Source organism: Heliangelus exortis, chromosome 30, assembly GCF_036169615.1.
Source record: "Heliangelus exortis chromosome 30, bHelExo1.hap1, whole genome shotgun sequence".
NCBI lineage: Eukaryota > Metazoa > Chordata > Aves > Apodiformes > Trochilidae > Heliangelus > Heliangelus exortis.
Window position 1 is genome coordinate 2,174,572 of NC_092451.1, and position 14,089 is coordinate 2,188,660.

Genomic DNA, 14,089 nt, shown 5'->3' on the forward strand with positions numbered 1-14,089 from the left:
CCCAGGCCGGGCAGGAGCAAGCAGCAACCCCCGAGCTGTCCCCTGCCACCCCTGATGGGACACAGCCACCCCTGGGGACACGGGGACCTGCTGGGGGACAGGGCCAGGTCCACCTCTCCGTCCTGCCCCACGGGGTGACCTCCCTGCCCATCCTGTCCCACGGGTGACCTCCCTGCCACGCCAGCCAGGGGGACATGAGCCATCCCCAACCCACCCGACTTCATGAGCTGAGGGAGGGGGTGAAAAATCCCCAATCCCTTTGGGAATCCGTGAAGTGAGGGAGCAAAAAAACAAGGAGGAACCAAAGCTGTGGCAGAGCCACCACCCTGCAGCATCTGCTGGGGGACAGGGAACCCCCCCTTTCCCTTTCCCTTTCCCTTTCCCTTTCCCTTTCCCTTTCCCTTTCCCTTTCCTTCTCCTTCTCCTTCTCCTTCGCCTCCTCCTCCTCCTTCTCCTACTCCTCCTTCTTTCTCCTTCTCCTTCTCTTTCTCCTTCTCCTACTCCTCCTTCTCCTTCTCTTCCTCCTCCTCCTCCTCCTTTTTCCTTCCCCTTCTCCTTCTCCTCCTTCTCCTTCTTCATCTCCTCCTCCTCCTTCTCGTCCTCCTCCTTCTCCTTCTCTTCTTCCTCCTCCTCCTTTTTCCTTCTCCTTCTCCTCCTTCTTTCTCCTTCCCTTTCTCCTTCTCCTTCTCCTTCTCCTTCTCCTTCTCCTTCTCCTTCTCCTTCTCCTTTTCCTCCTTCTCTTCCTCCTCCTCCTTTTTCCTTCTCCTTCTCCTTCTCCTTCTCCTTCTCTTCCTCCTCCTCCTTTTTCCTTCTCCTTCTCCTTCTCCTTCTCCTCTTTCTCTTCCTCCTCCTCCTTTTTCCTTCTCCTTCTCCTCCTCCTACTCCTTTTCCTTCTCCTCCTCCATCTCCAGGGCTGTATCCTGGAGGATGCAGCTGTGTGGGATGGACCTTCCAGGGGGTTATTTGAGAAACCACCAGATATCCAAGACGTCAGGGAAGCTGCCTCACAGCCAGGAAAAAGGTTCCAAGGGATTTTTGGGGCTGGCTCAACACCCCACGGCCACCCAACCCACCCCGAGGAGCTCGTGGGTGGTGGTGATGTTGGGAGATTGTGGTGCTTGGAGAAGCACGAGGGAGTTGGGAGCTGGGGAGGGAATGGGAAGGGTGGGAAAGAAGGGAAAACTCCATGGGATTCCCTGAGAAAGGGGGTGATGGAAGGGTGGAAAGCAGCTCCTGAGCTCATGGATTGACATCACCCGGGGACTCAGCCCTCAAACATCCTTCCCAGCAGAGGGATGGAAAGACAAAGGATGTCAAATCCCAGCTTTTTTCTCCCGGGGGGGTCTGTTTGTTTTCTCGGGAGAGTTCAGGGATGGATTCTCAGCAGTTCCCATCCCTGGGATGCAGGGGGAGGGATGGGGGAGGGTGCAGTTTTCCCCCTGTTTTCTGGAGTTTACTGATTGGAAAACTTTGGAGGAAAACAAATCCCGGGATGAGGGGTTGGTGGGGGAGGGGAAAAAAAATATAAAAAAGGGGGCTGGAGATGAGATTTTCCTGGGATCTGGAGGAAAATTTTGTAGGCCCTGAGCATGGGAGGTCCCTGGAAGCAAGGGGGGGGGAGGCAGGGGAGAGAGGGGGATCCAGAGTGTCCCCAAGGCACAATTAAAAAGTGACTGCAAATAAATAATAATATAATAAATTATAAAGGCCCTTCTAAAAAAAAAAAAAAAAAAAAAAAAAAGCCCTTAATGCAAATTCTCGGAGAGGGGGGGTGGGATTTATCAATAAGAAAAAGCCAGGAATTTGGGGGTTGGGGGGTTCCTACTCAGCTCCTGCTCCCCACTGCTTGGATGGAGGGACCCCAGGGGACGAGGGACACGGGTGGGGACAGGAGGGGTAGAAATGTCCCTGCACGGGTCCCCTGAGATGGGGGGCACCCACCCCCCCGACCTGGGGACACCCACAGCCACCCAGACCCCCCCCCCAACCTGTGACACATCCACCCCGGGCTTTGTCACCTCCCCACCATGGCCCCACTGGCCCTCTGGGGTGCTCGCCCACCTTTTTGGGGTGCTCGCCCACCCCCCCCAAGATGCTCGCCCAGTTCCTGGGGGTGCTTGCCCACCCCCCCCAAGATGCTCGCCCAGCTCCTGGGGTGCTCGCCCACCCACCCCGGGTGCTCGCCCATCTCCTGGGGTTCTTGCCCACCCTCTGGGGTGCTCTCCCACCCACCCCAAGGTGCTCGCCAAGCCTGTGATGGGATGGGGGGGGACACACAAGGCCAGGAATGGGGGGGGGGCGAGATGGGACCGAGGGTGCAGGATCGGTGCCTGGGGGACGGGATGGGAGCGGAGGGTGCTGGGCGGGACAAGAGGGTGCGGGACGGGGATCAAGGGGTGCAGGATGGGGTCCGGGGGTTGCGGGGGGAGTGTGGGGGGGGGACTGGCAGGGTCCCCAGGAGGGGTTCGGTCCCGCTGCTCCCCCCCCTTCCTCCTCCTCCTCCTCCTCCTCTAGGGTTGGCCCCGCTCCCAGCCCTGCGCCCGGGGCTGGAGGGGCCGAGCTCCGCGCTTGAACCCGCCCCCGCCAGATCTCATTTCCCTAAAAAAAAAAAAAAAAAAAAAAAAAAAGGAAAAAAAATAAAAAAAAAAAAAAAAGGAAAGAGAAAGAGGAGGAGGAAAAAAAAAAAAAAAAGAAGCAAAGAAGGGAAGAGAGGAAAAAAAACAAAACAAAACACGCCTCCCCCCCCCCCTCCTCCTCTCCTCACACACACTCCCCCCCCCCCCAACACCCACCCCCCTTGCCCCCCCGCTGCCCGCGGAGCCATGGCCGGGCTGCGGACCTGCGGGCTGCTCCTCTGCCTGCTCCTGGCCCGGGCCATGCACTTCCCCGACTACTCCTACGTGTTGGAGGAAGAGGAGGAGGAGGACGAGGAGCCCCTGGATTACAAAGACCCCTGCAAAGCCGGTAGGAAGAGGGGGGGGGATGCAGGCGGGGGGCGGGCGGGCCGGGCGGGAGGGCAGACAAAGGGGATTCCGGGGGGTGGGGGGGTTGTGAGTGTGAGTAGGAGTGTGAGGAAGTGTGAGTGAGCGTGAGGAAGTGTGAGTTTGAGTGTGTGTGCCCCGCACTTCGGGGCTTTGCACGGGGAAAGTTTGGCCCCGGGGTCCTTAGGGGGGGCGGAGGGGGGGGATGCATCTGGTTGTACTTAGGATGAGGAGCAGCAGAGAACGGGAGGTTTTGGGGGGGGGTCCGGCACCCCCGCTTTCTGTCCCCAATATTGTCCTCCCCGGCAGCTGTCACAGGCGGTGGGCAGCCCCCACCCCATGCAGCCCCCCCAGCTGACCCCAAAACCCGACCCCCGCCCCCCCCCGGCTTTCTCCTTTCCCAAACCACAGCCAGGAAAAGCTTCCCCCCCCCTCTCTTCTTCTTCCTCCCCGGTAACCCCCTCCCCAAAGGCCAAGCGGGGACCCCCGGGCCGGGCAGAGCTCCCCAAAGATGGGGGTCCCGCTGTGCTGAGAGGGGGGGGGGGGGGTGCTGAGATGTTCCTCAAGTTTTTGGAAGGGTTTTGAGCAAGCTGAGTGCCGGGGGGGGGGGGGGGGGAAGGTGAGGGGGGAGGGGTGCACACACAATCCCCGTCTCCCAAAAGGGAAGAGAAAGTGGGGGCAAGAGAGGGAAACTGAGGCACGGGAGGGAAACCCAGGGCTGAGGGGGTAAAGGAGGGCACGGAGGGGGGGGGGGTAGACCCAGGGCTGGGGGGGGGTCGTGGCAGGAGGATCACGTTTCTCTTTCATGGCATTGTCTGGGCTGGAAGGCGTCTGTTGATATAACTCTGTCTACATGAGGGCTTTTTGCTGGCCAAAAAAAATCCTTTCCCTTCCTGCCCTCCCGGCCTGAAACAGCAAAGCTTGCAAAACCGTCCGGCCAGAGCCGCCAGGACCCCCCCTTTTCCCCCCCCCCCACCCCCTCTTCTGCTTCATTCCCTTGCATTGGTGACGATTTGGGTGAACCCGAATAATTCAGGGGGGGCTTTGGCTTCGCCCCCCGACTCCCACCCATCCCCAGACCTCGCTGCTCCCCCCCCCCAACTCAATCCCTTTCTGTGCTTAATGCAACCCTGGCAGCTCTTTCCGGGGGGGGGGGAGGGGGGGTCACCTCTGGTTGGGGTCCCCAGGACCACGATGGCCAAACCCAGCTGTTTGGTAGCCAGACCCGCTCCTCGTGGCATCTCCCTGCTCTATGCAAGGGGTTGGGTTTTTTTTTTTTTGGGGGGGGGGGAGCAATGAGCTTCTCCCCCACCCCTCTCTGAGTGTCAGGATGAGCACCGAGGCCTCAGCACCCAAAAACTTCAGGGACAGGAATTCGGTGCCGGAGGTGCCATCCCGCAGCAAAGCCAAAGCCTCCCCCCCCGTGTGTGTGTGTGTGTGTGTCCCCCGCCCCCGTGATGCCATCGTCACCAGGGCAGAGGAAAAGCCACCACGGCTCTTCCAAGGATGCCAAAAAGGGTTGAGCCAACCCTTGGACCAATCCCAACCCCCCCTCACACCCCTCCCGGGAGGAAGGAAAGAAGGAATCGTGACCCCGTTTTCCCTTCACCCGGTCAGCGGGACATCCCGGTCACGGTCCCGGGTGGGAGTCACCGTGGTGGCATCCTGGTGACATCAGGAATGGCAGCCAGCATCGTCCCGTCCCCCCCCCAGCGCTGGGTTAGGGAGGGGGGGGGTGTTTGCAGAGCCAGTGCCAGCACAAACCAAACGTTTCCAAGCCCCGGGGGGTGCTCTTGGCTCCGACCCCCACCCTCCAAGGGAGTTGTTGAGGAATTTAGGATGTGGGACACCCCCCCCCCCACCCCTTCCAGCCCACCTTGTCCCCCCCACGGACACTTTTTTTTGGGGGGGCTGTCACCCTGCTGTCCCCTCTCATGAGGAAGGGGACGTGGAAGGGGGGGAGAAACCTGAGCCCCCCCTTCTCTGAACCCCTTTCTCTCTGAGCCCCCCTCCCCGAGCCCCCTTCCCCGGGGTATCCGAATTTGGGGGGGCTCATCATGTGCTTGGATGGGGCTGGGGAACCCGATCCCCCCCCCTCCCTGAGTCCCCCCCTCTTTGAGCCCCCTCTCCCCGAGCCCCCTTCCCCGGGGTATCCGAATTTGGGGGGCTTATTATGTGCATGGATGGGGCTGAGGAACCCGACCCCCCCCCTTTCTGAGCCCTTCCCCGGGGTATCCGAATTTGGGGGGGCTCATCATGTGCATGGATGGGGCTGAGGAACCTGAGCCCCCCCTTACTGAGCCTCTTCCTCGGGGTATCCAAGTATGGGGGGCTTATTATGTGCATGAATGAGGCTGAGGAACCCGAGCCCCCCCCTCTCTGAACCCCCCCTTCCTGAACCCCCTTTCCCGGGGTATCCAAACTTGGGGGGCTCATTATGTGCATGGATGGGGCTGGGGAACCCAAGCCCCCCCTCTCCCTGAGTCCCCCCCTCTTTGAGCCACCCCTCCCTGAGCCCCCTTTCCCAGGGTATCCAAACTTGGGGGGCTCATCATGTGCATGGATGGGGCTGAGGAACCCGACCCCCCCTCCCTGATTCCTTTTCCCGGGGTATCCAAATTTGGGGGGCTCATTATGTGCATGGATGGGGCTGAGGAACCCGAGCCCCCCCTTTTTGAGCTTCTTCCCCGGGGTATCTGAATTTGGGGTCTTATTACGTGCACAGAAGGGGCTGGGGAACCCGAGCCCCCCCTCTCTGAGCCCCCTCTTCCTGAACCCCCTTTCCCAGTATATCCAAACTTGGGGGGCTCATCATGTGCATGGATGGGGCTGAGGAACCTGAGCCCCCCCTTTTTGAGCCCCTTCCTCGGGGTATCCGAATTTGGGGTCTTATTATGCACACGGAAGGAGCTGGAGAACCTGAGCCCCCCCTCTCTGAGCCCCCCCTTCCTGAACCCCCTTTCCCGGGGTATCCAAACTTGGGGGGCTCATTATGTGCATGGATGGGGCTGAGGAACCTGAGCCCCCCCTTTTCTGATCCCCCCTCCTCCCTGAACCCCCTTTCTCAGGGTATCCAAATTTGGGGGACTCATCATGTGCATGGATGGGGCTGAGGAACCCGAGCCCCCCCTTTTTGAGCCCCTTCCTCGGGGTATCCGAATTTGGGGGTCTTATTATGCACACAGAAGGAGCTGGAGAACCCGATCCCCCCCTTTTCTGATCCCCCCTCTCCCCGAACCCCCTTTTCCCGAGGTCTCCAAGTTTTCCAGCCGTGCCTGGAGCTCTCTGGCTCCGAGTTTTTCACCCAGATTCCACTTTCCAGGCGTCGTCAAGCGGAGGCTACTGCCTGCAGTCACACTTGTCAGGCTGCCCAAAAATATTTTCCAGCCGTTATATGTCACTTATTCAGGCAGGGTGAAGAAAAAAAAAAAAAAATTAAAAAAAAAGAAAAAAAAAAAAGAAAAAAAAAGAAAAAAAAATCCACCCGCCGAGCCGGGGCCGGCAGGAGTCCTGTGCTTCAGGGCTTGGGCTGGAAAACCTTGGAAATCTCCCGGCAGATCCCGGGATCTGCTTTATCTTTGTGTAATCACCCGTTTAGGAGGGGGGGGGGATGTTTGCTGGGGGGGTCGCACGTCCCCCCCCCCCCCCTTCCCATCCTTCTCTCCCTGGTTTTTCTCCTTCTGGCTCCTGGGAAACCCTCTGGGTGCTGTGGGGTGTGGAGAGGAAAATTAAGGGGGAGGGAGGGAATTTCTTGAGGTTTTCCCTCAAGTTGGGAAACACATGGGATGGAGCAGCCCCGGGGGGGGGGATGGGGGCTTTTGGAGGGGGGAGGATGTCTGCTGGAGGGGTCGGGGGGCTCGCACGTCCCCCCCTCCCTTCTCATCCTTCTTCCCTGGTTTTTGTCCTTCCTCCCCTCCTGGGAAATCCTCTGGGTGCTGTGGGGTGTGGAAAGGAAAATTAAGGAGGGGGGAGGGAATTTCTTGAGGTTTTCCCTCAAGTTGGGAAACACATGGGACGGAGCAGCCCCGGGGGGGGGGATGGGGACTTTCGGAGGGGGGGGGGGATGTTTGTTGGGGGGTCGGGGGGCTCGCACGTCCCGTCCCCCCCTTCCCATCCTTCTCTCCCTGGTTTTTGTCCTTCCTCCCCTCCTGGGAAACCCTCTGGGTGCTGTGGGGTGTGGAGAGGAAAATTAAGGGGGGGGGGGGAGGTTTTTCCCCAAGCTGGGAAACACATGGGATGGAGCAGCCCCGGGGGAGGGATGGGGGCTTTTGGAGGGGGGGGGATGTCTGCTGGAGGGGTCGGGGGGCTCGCACGTCCCGTCCCCCCCCTTCCCATCCTTCTCTCCCTGGTTTTCTCCTCCTGGCTCCTGGGAAACCCTCTGGGTGCTGTGGGGTGTGGAGAGGAAAATTAAGGGGGGAGGAGGGAATTTCTTGAGGTTTTCCCTCAAGTTGGGAAACACATGGGATGGAGCAGCCCCGGGGGGGGGGAAGCCCCAAAACGGGAGAACAAAGCAGGAGGGGGGGATGTGGGGAAAGAAGAGGGGAGGGATGGCTCAGGGATGGGTTTCCCAACCATTTTTTTTGTCTCGGGGGGGGGAGTTTCTGGGTGAGGACGTGGCCGTTCTGTTTGCTGGAGGCTTTTTGGGAGATCTCTTGGCAGGGAGAGGGAAAAATCCATCCCATTGCATCCCCCCCCCACCCGGAGCTGTGCCAGGAGGGTGCCCAGGGGGGTTAATGGGTGCCCAGGGGGCTTAGTGGGTGCCTGGGGGTGTAAATGGGTGCCCAGGGGGTTAAGGGGTGCCCAGGAGGATTAGTGAGTGCCCAGGGAGGTTAATAGGTGCCCAGGGAGGTTAATGGGTGCCTGGGGGGGTTCATGGGTGCCTGGAGGGGTTAAGGGGTGCCCGAGGGGATTAAGGGATGCCCGAGGGGGCTAAGGGGTGCCCAGGGGTGTTAATGGGTGCCTGGAGGGGTAAATGTGTGCCTGGAGGGGTTAATGGGTGCCCGAGGGGATTAGTGGGTGCCTGGGGGGGTTAATAGGTGCCCAGGAAGGTTAATGGGTGCCTGGGGGGGGTTAATGGGTGCCTGGGGGGGTAAATGGGTGCCCAGGGGGTTAAGGGATGCCTGAGGGGGCTAAGGGGTGCCCAGGGGGGTTAATGGGTGCCCAGGGGGGGTTAGTGGGTGCTGGGGGGGTAAATGGGTGCCCGAGGGGATTGATGGGTGCCCAGGGGGTTAAGGGATGCCTGAGGGGGCTAAGGGGTGCCCAGGGGGGTTAATGGGTGCCCGGGGGGTTAATGGGTGCCCGAGGGGATTGATGGGTGCCCAGGGGAGTTAATGGGTGCCTGGGGGGGTAAATGGGTGCCCGGGGGGATTAATGGGTGCCTGAGGGGATTAATGGGTGCCTAGGGGGGTTAATGGGTGCCTGGGGGGGTAAATGGGTGCCCAGGGGGTTAAGGGATGCCCGAGGGGGCTAAGGGGTGCCCAGGGGGGTTATTGGGTGCCTGGAGGGGTTAATGGGTGCCCGGGGGGTTTAATGGGTGCCTGAGGGGATTAGTGGGTGCCCAGGGGTGTTAATGGGTGCCCAAGGGGATTAATGGGTGCCTGGAGGGGTTAAGGGGTGCCCGGGGGGGGGCAAATGAGTGCCCGAGGGGATTAATGGGTCCCCAGGGGGGTTCATGCATGCCTGGAGGGGTTAAGGGGTGCCCGAGGAGATTAATGGGTGCCCGGGGGGGTTAATGGGTGCCCAGAGGAGTTAATGGGTGCCTGGGAGAGGGCTTGAACAATAAAAGCAAAGGTTGGGGGTTGTGGGGAGATGTTTGCAAATCCACAGGGATCTGACAGCCCTTGGGAGTGGGTGCCTGGCAGGGACAGGGACAGGGACAGGGACAGGGACAGGGACAGGGACAGGGATAGGGATAGGGACAGGGACACCACTGGGGACCTCTCCTGACCCAGTTGACCCCCCCAGAGCTCGGGGATGGGGGGGATGTTCCCAACCCCCACAGGCTCCAATCCCCAGTGGGTTCCTCTCCTCCTAAAACCAACCCCCCCCAGGTCCCTTGGCAGAGGGAGCTGCAAATATTTTCCTTCCCAGCAGCTCTGCCCTTTCACAAGTGAGAGGTGCCTCGGGTTGTGTTTCCCTGCTCCTTCCCAGGGGTTCTGTCCTGCCTTAGGTTTGGCATCCTGCACCAGGAGGCTTTTTTTTAATTTTTTTTTTTTTTTTTTACCTCCGTTTGCTGTCAAGGAAGAGGAGCAGAAGGGAAATCGCTCCCCTGGAGTGACCAAACTCTCCCTCCTGCTCCAAACTTCGAGCCAGGTTTATGAGAGGCCAAGCTCCAGGGTGTTGGCTTGGTTTTTCTTGGGTTTTTTTCTTTTTTTTTGTCTTTTTTTTTCACACGAAGCTGCAGCATCCCCCAACCTGGAGCTGGGATCCTGCACCCCAGGGGGGGTGGGTGCTGTCTGGGGGTGGGATGCACCTTGCACATCAGGGAAAACGGGACATGGAGAAGGGGATCCTCCCTTCCCCCCCTCTTTGGACACAGCTCTGCCTTCCCTGGGTGCTGTGGGGGAGGCCAGGAGGGTACTGGTACAGCCCCAGTCACCAACTGGGATGAGGTTGGTTGCAAAGGAGGAGGGGGCAGGAGGTGTCCCTGGGGACAGTCACCCACAGCAGTGTGGCCGGGTGCCAGGGGAGGCTGATAACCCCCACCCCACCCCCTCCTTGCTGCCCCGTGCCTCAGTTTCCCCCTCTGGTTGCAGAGGGGCTGCCTGTGATCTGGCCTGGCTCCCAGCCTGGCTGCTGAGGTTTTGAATTCCTGCTTTGTGCCTGCTGAGCTGCTCAGGAGGTGCTTGGGGAAAGCAAATATTCCTCACCTCAGCTTCTCCTGCCTCTGAGGGGCACCAGGAGAGGGGCTGCAGCACCAGGAGAGGAGAGGAAGGGGAGAGGAGGGGGCCTCATCCTGCCCCCATCCCCTTCCCACCATCCTCAGGGGTTCCGTGGGACCCTTGATGGGTTGTGGGGTGCAGAAGGCAAACAGACACCCCCACACCCCCTTGGGATGCTCTGCATCCCTCTGCATCCCTCTGCCTTCACCCCCACACTGCCAGCCCAGGGCAGGGCAGACCCCCGGGGCTGGGGGTCCCATCTCAGCTGGGTGGGGGTCCCATCCCTGCTGGGTGATGGCTTTGGGGGCTGGAAAGACCCCTAAGGGTGGGTGGGGGTCCCATCCCAGCTGCATTGGGGTCCCATCCTGGTGGGGTGATGGCTGTGAGGGCAGAGAAGACCCCTAAGGATGAGTGGGGGTCCCATCCCAGCTGCTTGGGGGTCCCATCCTGCTGGGTGATGGCTCCAGGGACTGGGCAGACCCCTAAGGGTGGGGTGGGGGTCCCATCCTGGTGGGTGATGGCTCCAGGGGCTGGGCAGACCCCTAAGGATGGGTGGGGGTCCCGTCCCAACTGGGTGATGGCTCCGGGGGCTGGGCAGACCCCTAAGGATGGGTGGGGGTCCCGTCCCTGCTGGGTGATGGTTCCGGGGGCTGGGTGGGGGTCCGGTCCTCGTGGGTCCCCGGTTCCGTGTCGGTGCGGAGCTGGCAGCTGGGCTGGCGGTGCGGGGGGGGGAAGGGGCGGTGCGAGGAACATTCCTGACATATTTAAGGGCTCTGCCGAGCCTGGGGGACGCGGTCCCGGTGACTCCACGGCTTTTCTGACCCCGAGCCCGGGAGACACCTCTCAAACCCCATCCTGCCCTCCTGGTGACTCCAGCCCTGGCTGGGGCTGAGCAGCTCCAACCCGGCATCCAGAGCCTCACACTGGGAGGGATGCTGGGGGCTCTGGAGGGGTACTGGTGGTTCTGGAAGGGTGCTGGTGGTTCTGGAGAGGTGCTGGTGGTTCTAGAATGGTGCTGGTGGCTCTAGAGGGGTGCTGGTGGTTCTGGAAGTGTGCTGGTGGTTCTAGAGGGGTGCTGGTGGTTCTGGAGAGGTGCCAGTGGTTCTGGAGAGGTGCTGGTGGTTCTGGAAGGGTGCTGGTGGTTCTGGAGAGGTGCTGGTGGTTCTGAAGAGGTGCTGGTGGTTCTGGAAGGGTGCTGGTGGTTCTGGAGAGGTGCTGGTGGTTCTGGCAGGGTGCTGGTGGTTCTGGAAGGGTGCTGGTGGTTCTAGAATGGTGCTGATGGCTCTAGAGGGATGCTGGTGGTTCTGGAAGGATTATGGTGGCTCTGGAAAGGTGCTGGTGGTTCTGGAGAGGTGCTGGTGGTTCTAGAATGGTGCTGGTGGCTCTAGAGGAGTGCTGGTGGTTCTGGAATGATGCTCTTTGCTCTGAAATGGTGCTGGTGGTTCTGGAAGGATGCTGGTGGTTCTGGAGGGGAGCTGGTGGTTCTGGAAGGATGCTGGTGGTTCTGGAAGAGTCCTGGGGGCTCTGGAGGGATGCTGGTGGCTCTGGAAGGGTACTGGTGGTTCTAGAATGGTGCTGGTGGTTCTGGAAGATGCTGGGGGCTCAAGAAGGATGCTGGTTGCTCATAAGTGATGCTGGTGGTTCTGGAGGGATGCTGGTGGTTCTGGAAGGGTGTTGGTGGCTCTGAAAGGGTGCTGGTGGTTCTGGAAGGGTGCTGGTGGTTCTGGAAGGGTGCTGGTGGTTCTGGAGGGATGCTGGTGGCTCATCATCTTCCAAGGAAAGGCTGTGCTGGATTTTTTTCCTAGGCAGGGGGTGCTGCCCATCACTCCAGGGCCCATCCTACCCGCTGCCCCCTCTAAACCCATCAGAACCCACTCGGGGGTGAGGATCCTTCTCATCCAGCACCGTGCACGGAGGTTCCTTTGCCCCAGACTGACCTGGAACATGATCCCATCCTGTTTATCAGCTTCCCTCCCAGCCAAGGCTTCCCCGCTGCTCTGTTTGCTTTTCCCTGCTCACCAGAACATCGTGTTCATGCCCCGGGCCCTTTCCTCCCCCTGGCTTATCTTTTTTTTTGTGGGTTTTTTTTTCCCCCCAACCTTGCTGGAGGCTGAGGTCAGGCTCATCCCGATCCAACGGGATCTGTTTTCCTGGCCCGGAGGGGTTGGGATGGAGGATGCTGAGCATCTCCTGGATGCGAGGGGGACAGAAGGAGCCGGGGTGGGGACAGGCGGCAGGATTGGGTGCTGGAGGGGGGGGGTTGGCCCAGGTCCGGATGGCCAAATCGTGTTTGTCGAAAGCTTCAGCCCCCGGGGTTACGTCAGCGTTCCCAGAACCCGGCAGAAAACAGCCCAAAAAAAAAAAAAAAAAAAAGTCAAACAGGCGCTGAGGGCTGAGGGGGGGTGAGGGGAGAAAAAGCCCGGGGTGTTCTTCCCCCCTTAAGTCTTCTGGGGGGTGGGAAGGATGTGTCCCTCCTCCTCCCTGCTTGGGGGGACAAGGACGGGGCCCCCCGAGCCTCTGTGGCCACTGCTTGCCCTTGTCCAGCTGGCCCCGTGTCCTCCCTGCTGGCAGCTCCCTGCTGGCCCTGTGTCTGTCCCTCTGGCCCTGTGTCTGTCCCTCTGTCACCTCCTCCTCCCCCCTGGCACTGTCACAACTCAGCCCTTGCCTTGATGGCAGCACCGGGGTGAGCAGAGGGCAGCACCGGGGAGGGGGGGGGGGAGGTGAAGCCCCCTCGGGGTTGGGGGGAATCTCGACACCTAAACCCCCCCCATGTGCTTGGAACCGTTGTGAAAATTCCTCAATCCAACCCTTGGGGTTTGTCCCCACGGGGCCGTGATGGGTGGGACCCCCTCACAGCTCCCACATCCCCTCCAGGACCCTCCCGCCGGGTTTTGGGGAATTTTTGGGGCTGATTTCCCAGGCGATGCGAGGCAGCTCGGTGTATCCCGTGTGTCCCTCCCCCCCCCTCTCATCCCTCTCATCCCTGCTCCTGCCTTCCCGGCTCTCACACGTCTCCCAAATCCCTCACATATGGTTTCTATATCACTTGGCTCCTCCAGCTTTCCTTTCCCTCTTTTTTTCCAGGCAGTTTTTGGCACCGGGTTTCGGTCCTGCTCCCCCAGCTTTGCTCCTTCCCCCAGGCTGCCCGTTCGGACACGTTTTTCCCAGCCCCCAGGAGGGTGTGGGGAGCCCCGGGCTGGCTCCTGCCTCCTCTGCTCCTGCCCTCAAATTGCAGCCTGGCCCTGCCAGAGGAGCTGGGTGCCAGGGGAGGTGCCTCCTGCGGATTCTTTGCTCTTTTCTCCACCCTGGGTGCTTCCTCCACAGCCTGGTGCCGAGGAGGAACCCCAAAACATGTCGGGGTTTGGTGTTTTTTTTTTGGTTTTCTTTGGTTTTTCCATCCCAAAGGCCTCCAGGCAGGGTTTGGGCTCCACGGGAAGGCAGGGGGTGAAGTCAAGCTGGGGGTACCAGGGTTTTTCTTTCTCCCCACCCCATACCACTCGTTTAGGACCTGCCAGGATTATCCTCATTGTCCCACCTTGTTTTTATCCCCAGTGCTTCCTGTGGGATGCATTCCCTGATTGCTCCCAAGCACCCATTTGCCCCCTGAGCTGCTCCAGCCACTCCATTCCCCTCCTCCCGATGCTTCCAGGGGTGCGTCCAGGACCCCCCTAAACCACCAAGAACCCCATTTCCACCTCAATCTGGGAAATTTTGGAGCCGGGGGATGGGACAGCCAGGAGCTGCATCCCACAGCCTTGACTCCTGGCAAGGAGGAAGAGGAGGAGGAAGGGTTGTGGGGGGTTGGATCCTTTGGCACTCGGATGCTGAAGCCTCCCCGGTGCCCCACAGCTTCTGGGGGGGCTCGGGGGGAGCTGGAGGGGCTGCCAGACAAACAGAGGGACGGACAGAGGGACGGCCCGGAGCCGAGCGGGTTCCGGCGGGTGCTGGGCACAGCGGGACCTTCCCGGCCCATCTGGTTCCACTCGGGGCGTGGCGAGAGGAGTGGGAGGTGGTTGGAGCATCCCCCACCCCCCCTCCGGGATTCCGGAGCTGCAAGAGGTGCCGAGCTCAAGCTGTGGGGTTTGGGAAGAGGGAAGGGGGTTTTGGAACTGGAATAATAAGAGAAAGTTCCCCCCCCCAAAAAAAAAAAAAAAAGGCTGAGTTTTATCTGGAGCAGATGTCAGCGTGGGGAGGGCTCCAGACATGGGAATGATGGGAGGGGGTCTA